This window comes from Gorilla gorilla, chromosome 20 (assembly GCF_029281585.2).
Source record: "Gorilla gorilla gorilla isolate KB3781 chromosome 20, NHGRI_mGorGor1-v2.1_pri, whole genome shotgun sequence".
In the NCBI taxonomy this organism is placed as follows: Eukaryota; Metazoa; Chordata; class Mammalia; order Primates; family Hominidae; genus Gorilla; species Gorilla gorilla.
The window spans coordinates 59,826,917-59,837,201 of NC_073244.2; positions in this window are offsets into that span (position 1 = coordinate 59,826,917).

The following is a 10,285-nucleotide window of genomic DNA, read 5'->3' on the forward strand; positions in this document are numbered from 1 at the left end:
TTTCTGGGATGGAATCTTTCCAGGCATGTTATTTTTTGTCTTTTTTATAATAGCCATTCTAACCAGGGTAAGATGATATCTCACTGTGGTTTTTATTTGCATTTCTCCGATGATTAGGGATTAGAATATTTTTTCATATTCCTGTTGGCCATTTGTATGTCTTCTTTTTTTGTTTGTTTAAGATGGAGTCTCACTCTGTCACCCAGGCTGGAGTGCAATGGTGTGATCTTGGCGCACTGCAACCTCCACCTCCCAGGTTCAAGCAAGTCTCCTGCCTTGGCCCCCTGGGTAGCTAGGACTACAGGCATGCACCACCATGCCCAGCTAATTTTTTAATATATATTTTTAGTAGAGACAGGGTTTCACCATGTTGGCCAGGCTGGTCTGGAACTCCTGACCTCAGGTGATCCGCCTGCCTCGGCCTCCCAAAGTGCTGGGATTACAGGCATGAGCCACCATGCCCGACCATTATGTCTTATTTTTAGAAATGTCTATTCATGTCCTTTGCCTGCTTTTTAATGTGGTTGTTCTTTTGCTGTTGAGTTGTTTGCATTCCTTGTATATTCTGGATATTAGTCCTTGGTCAGATGAATAATTTGCAAGTATTGTCTCCCATTCAACATACTGTCTGTTCATTCCATTGGCTGTTTCCTTTGCTGCGAAGAAGCTTTTGGTTTAATGTAGTCCCATCTGTCTATTTTTGTTTTTGTTGCCTGTTCTTTTGAAGTCTTAACCATAAAATCTTTGCCTAGACCAATGTCTTGGATAATTTTTCCTATGTTTCATTTTAGTAGTTTTATACTTTCAGTTCTCACGCTTAAGTTTCTATTCCATTTTGAGTTGGTTTTTGTATATGGTGAGAGATGGGGGTCTAATTTCATTCTTCTGCATATGGATACCCAGTTTTCTCAGCACCATCTATCAAAGACGATGTCTTTTTCCCAGTGTGAGTTCTTAGCACCTTCGTTGAAAATCAGTTGGCTGTAAATATGTGGGTTTATTTCTGGGTTCTCTGTTCTGTTCCACTGGTCTATGTGTCTGTTTTTGTAGCAACACCATGCTGTTGTGGTTATTATAGCTTTATAATACATTCTGAAGTCAAGTAGTGTGGTGCCTCCAGCTTTGTTCTTTTTGCCCAGGATTGCTCTGGTTATTCAAGCTTTTTTGGTTCCATAAGAATTTTAGGATTGCTTTTCCTAAATTGTCATTGGTTTCTTGCTAGGGATTGCATTCAATCCATAGGTTGCTCTGGGTAGTAATGTTATCTTAACAGTATTCTTCCAATCCATGAGTACAAGATGCCTTTCCATTCGTTTGCATCTTCAGCTTCTTTCATCAGTGTTTTGTAGTTTTTCTTGTCAAAGTCTTTCATTTCCTTAGTTAAATTTATTCCTAAGTTTCTTTTCTTTTTTTTTTTTTTGTAGCTATTGTAAATGGGATTGCTTTCTTGATTTCTTTTTCAGCCAGTTCATTATTGGTGTATAGGTTTGCTACTGATTTTTGTGTGTTGATTTTGTATCCTGCCACAATTGGTTTATCAGACCTAAAAGTTTTCTGATGAAGTTTTTCTAAGTATAAGATCATGCAATCTGCAAATAAGGACTATTTGACTTCCTGTTTTCCAATTTGGATACCTTTTGTTTCATTATCTTGTCTGATTGCTCTGGCTAGGGCTTCTGGTACTATGTTTAATAGGAGTGGTAGAGGTAGACTTCCTTGTCTTATTCTAGTTCTTTGAGAAAAGGTTTTCAGCTTTTCCCCATTCAGTATAACGTTCGTTGTGAGTTTGTCATAGATGGCCTTTATTGTGTTGAGATATGTTCCTTCTATGCCTAGAGACTTGAAAGTTTTTCGGTTTTGGGGTTTTTTTGTTTTGTTTTGTTTTTTGAGACAGTCTTGCTCCATCGCCCAGGCTGGAGTGCAGTGGCACGATCTTGGCTCACTGCAAGCTCCGCCTCCTGGGTTCATGCCATTCTCCTGCCTCAGCCTCCTGAGTAGCTGGGACTACAGGTGCCCGCCAGCACGCCCAGCTAATTTTTTTGTATTTTTAGTAGATACGGGGTTTCACCATGTTAGCCAGGATGGTCTCGACCTCCTGACCTCTTGATCCGCCCACCTCGGCCTCCCAAAGTGCTGGGATTACAGGCATGAGTCGCCACGCCCGGGCTGTTTGTTTGTTTTTTGAGACAGAGTCTCACTCTGTTACTCAGGCTGGAGAGCAGTGGCACAATCTCGGCTTACTGCAACCTCCGCCTCCTGGGTTCAAGTGATTCCCCTGCCTCAGCTTCCTAAGTAGCTGGGATTCCTGGCGCCCACCACTATGCCCGGCTAAGTTTTGTATTTTTAGTAGAGACAGGGTTTCGCTATGTTAACCAGGCTGGTGTTGAACTCCTGACTTTAGATGATCCACCTGCCTCGGCCTCCCAAAGTGCTGGGATTACAGGCATGAGCCACCATGCCCAGCCCTCCCTGAAATTCTTTAATAGCAATATTTTGAATCCTTTTTCTGGCTGTAGGGACCAGCCCCACAGGGTCAGTGGGTTTTTCTCCCCATGTGCAGAGACAAGAGATTGTAGAAATAAAGACACAAGACAAAGATTAAAAAAAAGACAGCTGGGCCCGGGGGACCACTACCACCAAGACGTGGAGACCGGTAGTGGCCCCGAATGTCTGGCTGTGCTGTTATTTATTGGATACAAAGCAAAAGGGGCAGGGTAAAGAGTGTGAGTCATCTCCAGTGATAGGTAAGGTCACGTGGGTCACGCGTCCACTGGACAGGGGGCCCTTCCCTGCCTGGCAGCCAAGGCAGAGAGAGAGAGGAGAAAGAGAGAGACAGCTTACGCCATTATTTCTGCATATCAGAGACTTTTAGTACTTTCACTAATTTTGCTATTGCTATCTAGAAGGCAGAGCCAGGTGTACAGGATGGAACATGAAGGTGGACTAGGAGCTGAAGCACAGCATCACAGGGAGACAGGCCTCCGGATAACTGCAAGCGAGCCTGACTGATGTCAGGCCCTCCACAAGAGGCAGAGGAGTAGAGTCTTCTCTAAACTCCCCCGGGGAAAGGGAGACTCCCTTTCCTGGTCTGCTAAGTAGCGGGTGTTTTTCCTTGGCACTGAGGCTACCGCTAGACCATGGTCCACTTGGCAACGGGCATCTTCCCAGATGCTGGCGTTACCGCTAGACCAAGGAGCCCTCTGGTGGCCCTGTCCGGGCATAACAGAAGGCTCGCACTCTTGTCTTCTGGTCACTTCTCACTATGTCCCCTCAGCTCCTATCTCTGTATGGCCTGGTTTTTCCTAGGTTATGATTGTAGAGCGAGGATTATTATAATATTGGAATAAAGAGTAATTGCTACAAACTAATGATTAATGATATTCATATATAATCATGTTTATGATCTAGATCTAGTATAACTCTTGTTGTTTTATATATTTTATTACACTGGGACAGCTCGTGCCCTCGGTCTCTTGCCTCGGCACCTGGGTGGCTTGCCGCCCACACTGGCACTTTATAAATTTCTTTTTCATTGGAATTTGTTGTGTGAGAATTATCACACTCCTTTGGAGGTTTCATATTCTCTTGCTTTTTCAAGTCTCTTATGTCCCTACATTGATTTTTGCGCGTCTGGTGTAACAGTCACTTCTTCCCTTTTTTTGGATTGGCTTTCATAACGGAAGACTTTTTCATGAAGACGTCCTATCTGTGGTGTTCACTGGGTAATGCTCTTTAGCTTTGATTCTAGCACGCGGTCATGTAGTCTCTATGATTTTTTCAGTTACAAACAGCATTAGTAGTGTCTGACTTCCTCAGTGGCTTAGAATGTGGTTGTCAGTGGAGGCTGTATTGAGACTTTGCTGGGGATGGGATGCCAGGTGGGTCAATCCTTGGCCTCCAGTGGTGACAGAGGCAGGCTGAGCATACCTATCCTTTGGCCTTTGGGGGTATACACAAGTACTGGTGTTAACAGGTCCAGATGGGCCAATTCATGAACCTCCACATGGCTCACTTTGGTACCAGCAAGGGCAGCAGTCAGCAAGGATGATGAGTGGGTCCTTGGGTCCCTGGGCTGCATGCATGGCATGAGTGATGGCAGTGGCAATGGTGGGACAACCCTTAACTTCCCAGGCAGCAAACACTGGTGTTACCAGTGGCTGAGATGGGCTAGGTGGGTGATGCATGTCAGTGTGTGCCAGTGGTGATGGTGGCAGCAGACTGGGTAGACCCATCCTCAGACCCCCAGGAGAAGTATATAGATACCAGTGGTGGCAGATGGGGCAGGGCAATGCCAGGGCCCTAGGCAGCATGCTTGGGCATTGTGGGGAGCAGTGCCTGACTGGGTGGGCCCGTCCTCAGGCCCTGCGGTGGTGCACGTGGGTGCAGGTGGTGAACAGGCTGAGGCAATCCCTTGGCTGCTATGTGGCATGCTTGGGTGTTAGTGGTAGTGGCAGTTGTCGGCAAGGAGATCCTGTCCTCGGGGCATGTACAAATGTGCATGGCACTGCTGCTGGTGCAGGGGCAGGACTGCTGTCAATGGCAGCAGCCCCAGGCATGCAGCTCTCAGGCTCTGGGAAATACATGCTTTGGCCCCTGGTGAGGTGTCGGTAGTGGCTGTGGCCGTGGTGGCAGTCCTTTGTTTATTTTAGCCTATATTCTTTTTTTTTTTTTTTTTTTTTTTTTTGAGACAGAGTCTCACTCTGGCCCAGGCTGGAGTGCAGTGGTGCAATCTCGGCTCACTGCAAGCTCCGCCTCCCAGGTTCACACCATTCTCCTGCCTCCGCCTCTCGAGTAGCTGGGAGTACAGGCGCCTGCCCCCACACCCAGCTAATTTTTTTTTTTTTTTTTTTTTGTAATTTTAGTAGAGACACAGTTTCACCATGTTAGCAAGGATGGTCTCAATCTCCTGACCTCGTGATCCGCCCACCTCAGCCTCCCAAAGTGCTGGGATTACAGGCGTGAGCCACTGCGCCCAGCCTTATTTTTTTTTAATTTTTTATTTTTGTTAAGACAGAGTCTTGCTCTGTCACCCAGGCTAGCGTGCAATGGCACAATCTTGGTTCACTGCAACCTCTGCCCCCTGGGTTCAAGTGATTCTCCTACTTCAGCCTCCCAAGTAGCTGGGATTACAGGCATACACCACCACACCCAGCTAATTTTTGTATTGTTTGTAGAGACAGGGTTTCGCCATGTTGCCCAAGATGGTCTCGAAATCCTGGACTCAAGTGATCCTCCTACCTCGGCCTCCCAAAGTGCTGGGATTACAGGCGTGAGCCACCGCACCCGGCCTCCTTCACTTTCTTAATAAACTTGCTTTCACTTTACTCTGCTGGCTCACTCTTGAATTCTTTTCTGCACGAAGCCAACAACTCATGTGGCCTCCCAGGCTGAATCCCAATCTGGGGGTTCACCCTGTGACATTACAGTGACTTATTTATTTAATCTAGCTATTCTCCTGACCCAGGCAGAAACAGAGTTTCATTTGAGTCCCAGCACTGATGCCAATAGGGGGCCAATGTCCTCTGCGGGAGGATTTCACTTGGGGCTTGAGCAGCTATCCCAAGGGAGCTGGCTCCACTTCCACCCCAAGCAAGCAAGCACGAGGCAGAGGGAAGGCCATCTGGGCTGGGAGTCAGACCACTGGACTCAACTTGGAGATCTTCCTGCAGAAAAAAAAAATGTGGGCTTGGTGATTCACTACCCTGTTCTTGTCCTTGGTTTTCTCTTCCGTAAAATAAGAATTTTTTTTTGAGACAGGGTCTCACTCTGTCACCCAGGCTGGAGTGCAGTGGTGTGATCTCATCTCACTGCCACCTCCGCCTCCCGGGTTCAAGCGATTCTCCTGCCTCAGCCTCCTGAATAGCTGGGATTACAGGCGCATGCCACCACGCCTGGCTAATTTTTGTATTTTTAGTAGAGACGGGGTTTCACCATGTTGGCCAGGCTGGTCTCGAACTCCTGACCTTAGGTGATCCGCCCGCCTCGGCCTCCCGAAGTGCTGGGATTACAGGTGTGAGTGACCGCGCCCAGCCTAAAATGGGAATTTTTAACAACGGGTTCGACAAACATGCACCATCCCTTCTGAGCGCTTTGCATGTATTAACTTACGCAATGCCCAGAACCCTATGAAGTGGCTGCTGTTATCACTGCCATTTTATAGTGGAGGGAACCAAGGCACAGCGAGGCCAAGCACTATTCCCAAGGTCACACAGCCAGCAGGTGGCCGGGCGGGGCTCTATCCCGTGCTGTCAGGCACCAGAGAGACTCGGCTCTTCGGCCCCAGGCCGGAGCCTCCCTGCACTGACGGGGTCGCGAATGGGGTTCGTGTGTGTCCTCCCCACTGGGATGCGAGCTCCGGGGGCGGGGACCCCTTCTGGCGCGGGAGGCATTTAATGAGCTCTCTGGAGAAATAGAGTCTTAGGAGAGCCACTTCCCTTCTTAGCCGCCTAAAACCCCCTGCAGGGGTCTGCTTTGTGAACTGTATTCGAAGTCAGGGCTTCTAGTCCCCATAAACCGACCAGAAGGAAATCACCGGCTTGGACGGTCTGAGTCTGGGATGGAGCAAAACCCACTCCCGGCGGGGTACGCGCGCCACCTGGCGGCAGATTCCTGCTAAGACAACTCCGCCCAGAGGCCAGAAATGATTGATTTTGGAAGCGTGGGGTCTGCAAACCGGCTATTGTCTGAACATCAGTATGTCAAGCTGGGGGGAGCCTACCAGTGGCTTTCAAACTTTTCTGACCATGACTCACAGTAAGAAATGATTTCGCGCCCGGCGCGGTGGGTCACACCTATAGTCCCAGCAGTTTGGGAGGCTGAGGTGGGCGGATCACGTGAGGTCAGGAGTCGAGACCAGCCTGGCCAACATGGTGAAACCCCGTCTCTACTAAAAATACAAAAATTATCTGGACTTGGTGGTGTGCACCTGTGGTCCCAGCTACTCAGGAGGCTGAGGCCGGAGAATCGCTTGAACTCGGGAGACAGAGGTTGCAGTGAGCCAAGATCGCGCCACTACACTCCAGCCTGGGCCACAGAGTAAGACTCCGTCTGAAAAAAAAAAAACCAGACTTATACTCATTTCCCCACTTCATGGAATTGCAAGCATTCAATGAATACAAATACGAAACACATCAGAAGGCAGAAGTGGGAAGTAACTGCTTAACGGGGATGAGGTTTTCTTTTGGAGTGATAGAAGTGATTAGGAAAGAGAGGCAGTAGTTGCACAGAACCGCGAATGTACTAAATGCCACTGTTCTGTGAAATGTTCCCTGTAAAATGGTTTTCTATTATATGAATTTCACCTCAATTAAAAAAATCATACTTGGTAAGGAGACTTTATTTAGAGACTCAGTCTGGCTATGTCACCCAGACGCAATCATGGCTCACTGCAGCCTTGAGGAAAGAAACTTTATTTGTAAGGATTTTTTTAAGGTGGGAAAGGGACTATTGCTATAAAGGTGAGGACATTGCAATAGGGAGAAGCAAAAGATTTGCAAGTGAGACAAGAATTGGGCAGGTTTTTTTCCTTTTTTTTTTTTTTTTTTTTTGAGACAGAATCTCGCTCTGTCGCCAGGCTGCAGTGCAGTGGTGCAATCTCAGCTCACTACCGTGCCACCATGCACGGCTAATTTTTAATTTTTTTGTAGAGATGGGGTCTTGCTATGTTGCCCAGGCTGCTCTGGAACTCCAGAACTCAAGGGATCCTCCTCAGCCTCCCAAAGTGCTGGCACCACAGGCACAGGCCATGTACACAGCCAAAGAGTTTTTCTTTTATGGGGAGGAGTAAACAAGGTTAGAAAGAACCAGCTGTGGGAAAATAAGATGCAAGGGCTATTGTACAGGACAATCGACCAGGGAATGTTTTATTCTTCTCAGGAGAGGTGCTTAAGGAGGGGCTGTATTCTGGCTGAGGCTGTGGATGGACTGAAATTCAGAGGCCTGGCAGTGAGGAGAGTAAGTTAGGTTAAACAAGCATTTTGTTTCAATTGATCACTGGGGACAAAACAGTTCAGTTAATCATGTACGAGACAACGAAATGGGAATTTGGAGGGTCTATGTCTGCCCTTGTCTTAGACAAGGGGTTCATCCTCAAGTCTTATCTAAGTCATATATGGAAGGGTGGTTCTTCTCAGTAAGCCATCTCCTGGAATGCAAAAAAGCGGGAGGATTTCTTTTTTGTTGTTAGTTTTTTTTAACTTTTTGTAGAGACAGGGTCTTGCTATGTTGCCCAGGTTGTTCTGAAGCTCCTGGGCTCAAACGATCCTCCCACTTTGGCCTCCCAAAGTGTAGGGATTATAGGGGTCAGCCACTACACCTGGGCCGGAAAAGTTGGGGGATTTCTTCACTGTCGCTGTTGTCCACACACGCAAGGCTCCAGTAAAATTCCGCACTGTTGCAAAGAAAGATGCTTTGCTGCTGGGTGGAGAACTTTTTTTTCTTTTTTCTTTTATTTATGTATTTATTTATTATTATTTTTTGAGACAGTCTTGCTCTGTTGCCCAGGCTGGAGTGCAGTGGCACGATCTCGGCTCAATGCAACCTCTGCCTCCTGAGTTCAAGCAATTCTCCTGCCTCAGCCTCCTGAGTAGCTGGGACCACAAGTGTGCACCACCATGCCCAGCTAATTTTTGTATTTTTCACAGAGACGGGGTTTCACCATGTTGGCCAGGATGGTCTCCATCGCTTGACCTCGTGATCCACCCGCCTCGGCCTCCCAAAGTGCTGGGATTACAGGCATGAGCCACTGTGCCCAGTCTTTTTTTTTTTTTTTTTTAACAGGTTCTTGCTTTGTCACCCAGGCTGGAGTGCAATGGCATAAACATGGCTCACTGCAGCCTCAACCTTTGGGTTCAAGCAATCCCCCCGCCTCAGCCTCCTGAGTACCTGGAACTACAGACTACAGGCTCATGCCACCACGCCCAGCTAATTTTCTTTCTTTTTTCTTTTTTTTTTTTTTTTTTTTGAGACAGAGCCTTGCTCTGTTGCCCAGGCTGGAGTGTAATGGTGCGATCTCAGCTCACTGCAACCTCTGCCTCCTGGGTTCAAGCCATTCTCCTGCCTCAGCCTCCCAGGTAGCTGGGACTACAGGCATGCGCCACCACGCCTGGCTAATTTTTTTTGTATTTTTAGTAGATGAGGTTTCACCATGCTGGCCAGGCTGGTCTTGAACTCCTGACCTCAAATGATTCGCCCGCCTCGGCCTCCCAAAGTGCTGGGATTACAGACGTTGAGCCAAGGCGCCTGGCCCCACCTAATTTTTTTTTTTGTAGAGACAGCATCTTGCTATGTTGCCAAGGCTGGTTCCCAACTTCTGGCCTCAAGCGATCCTCCTGCCTCAGCCTCCCAAGTATGTAGGACTACAGGTGCACACCACCTCATCCACTAATTTTTTTCTTTTCTTTTTTTTTTTGAGATGGAGTTCCACTCTTGTTGCTGAGGCTGGAATGCAATGGTGCGATCTCAGCTCACTGCAACCTCCGCCTCCCAGGTTCAGGGGATTCTCCTGCCTGAGCCTCCCAAGTAGCTGGGATTACAGGCGCCGACCACCATGCCCGGCTAATTTTGTATTTTTAGTAGAAACAGGGTTTCACCATGTTAGTCAGGCTGGTCTTGAACTCCTGACCTCAGGTGATCCACCCACCTTGGCCTCCCAAAGTGCTGGGGTTACAAGCGTAAGCCACAGCACCCAGCCATTTTCTTAAAAATTATTTTTTGTAGAGATGAGGTCTCATTATGTTATCCAGGCTGGTTTCCACCTTCTGGACTCAAGCAATTCACCTGGCAAAGCCTCCCAAAGTGCTGGGATTGCAGGCGTGAGCCACTGCACCCATCCTGTTATCTTTATTATTGTCTTTTTTTTTTTTGAGATGGAGTATTGCTCTGTCGCCCAGACTGGAGTGCAGTGGCGCAATCTAGGCTCACTGCAAGCTCCGCCTCCTAGGTTGAAGTGATTCTCCTGCCTCAGCCTCCCGAGTAGCTGGGACCACAGGCGTCCGCCACCACACCCGGCTAATTTTTCATATTTTTAGTAAAGACAGGGTTTCACCGTGTTAGCCAGGATGGTCTCAATCTCCTGACCTCGTGATCTGCCCACCTCAGCCTCCCAAAGTGCTGGGATTACAGGCGTGAGTCACCACGCCCGGCCCTCCCCACTCCCTTTTTTTTTTTTTTTTTTTTTTTTTTTTTTGAGATAGCGTTTCAATCTTGTTTCCCAGACTGGAGTGCAATAGAACAATCTTGGCTCACTGCAACCTCCGTCTCCTTGGCTCAAGCGAGTCTCCTGCCT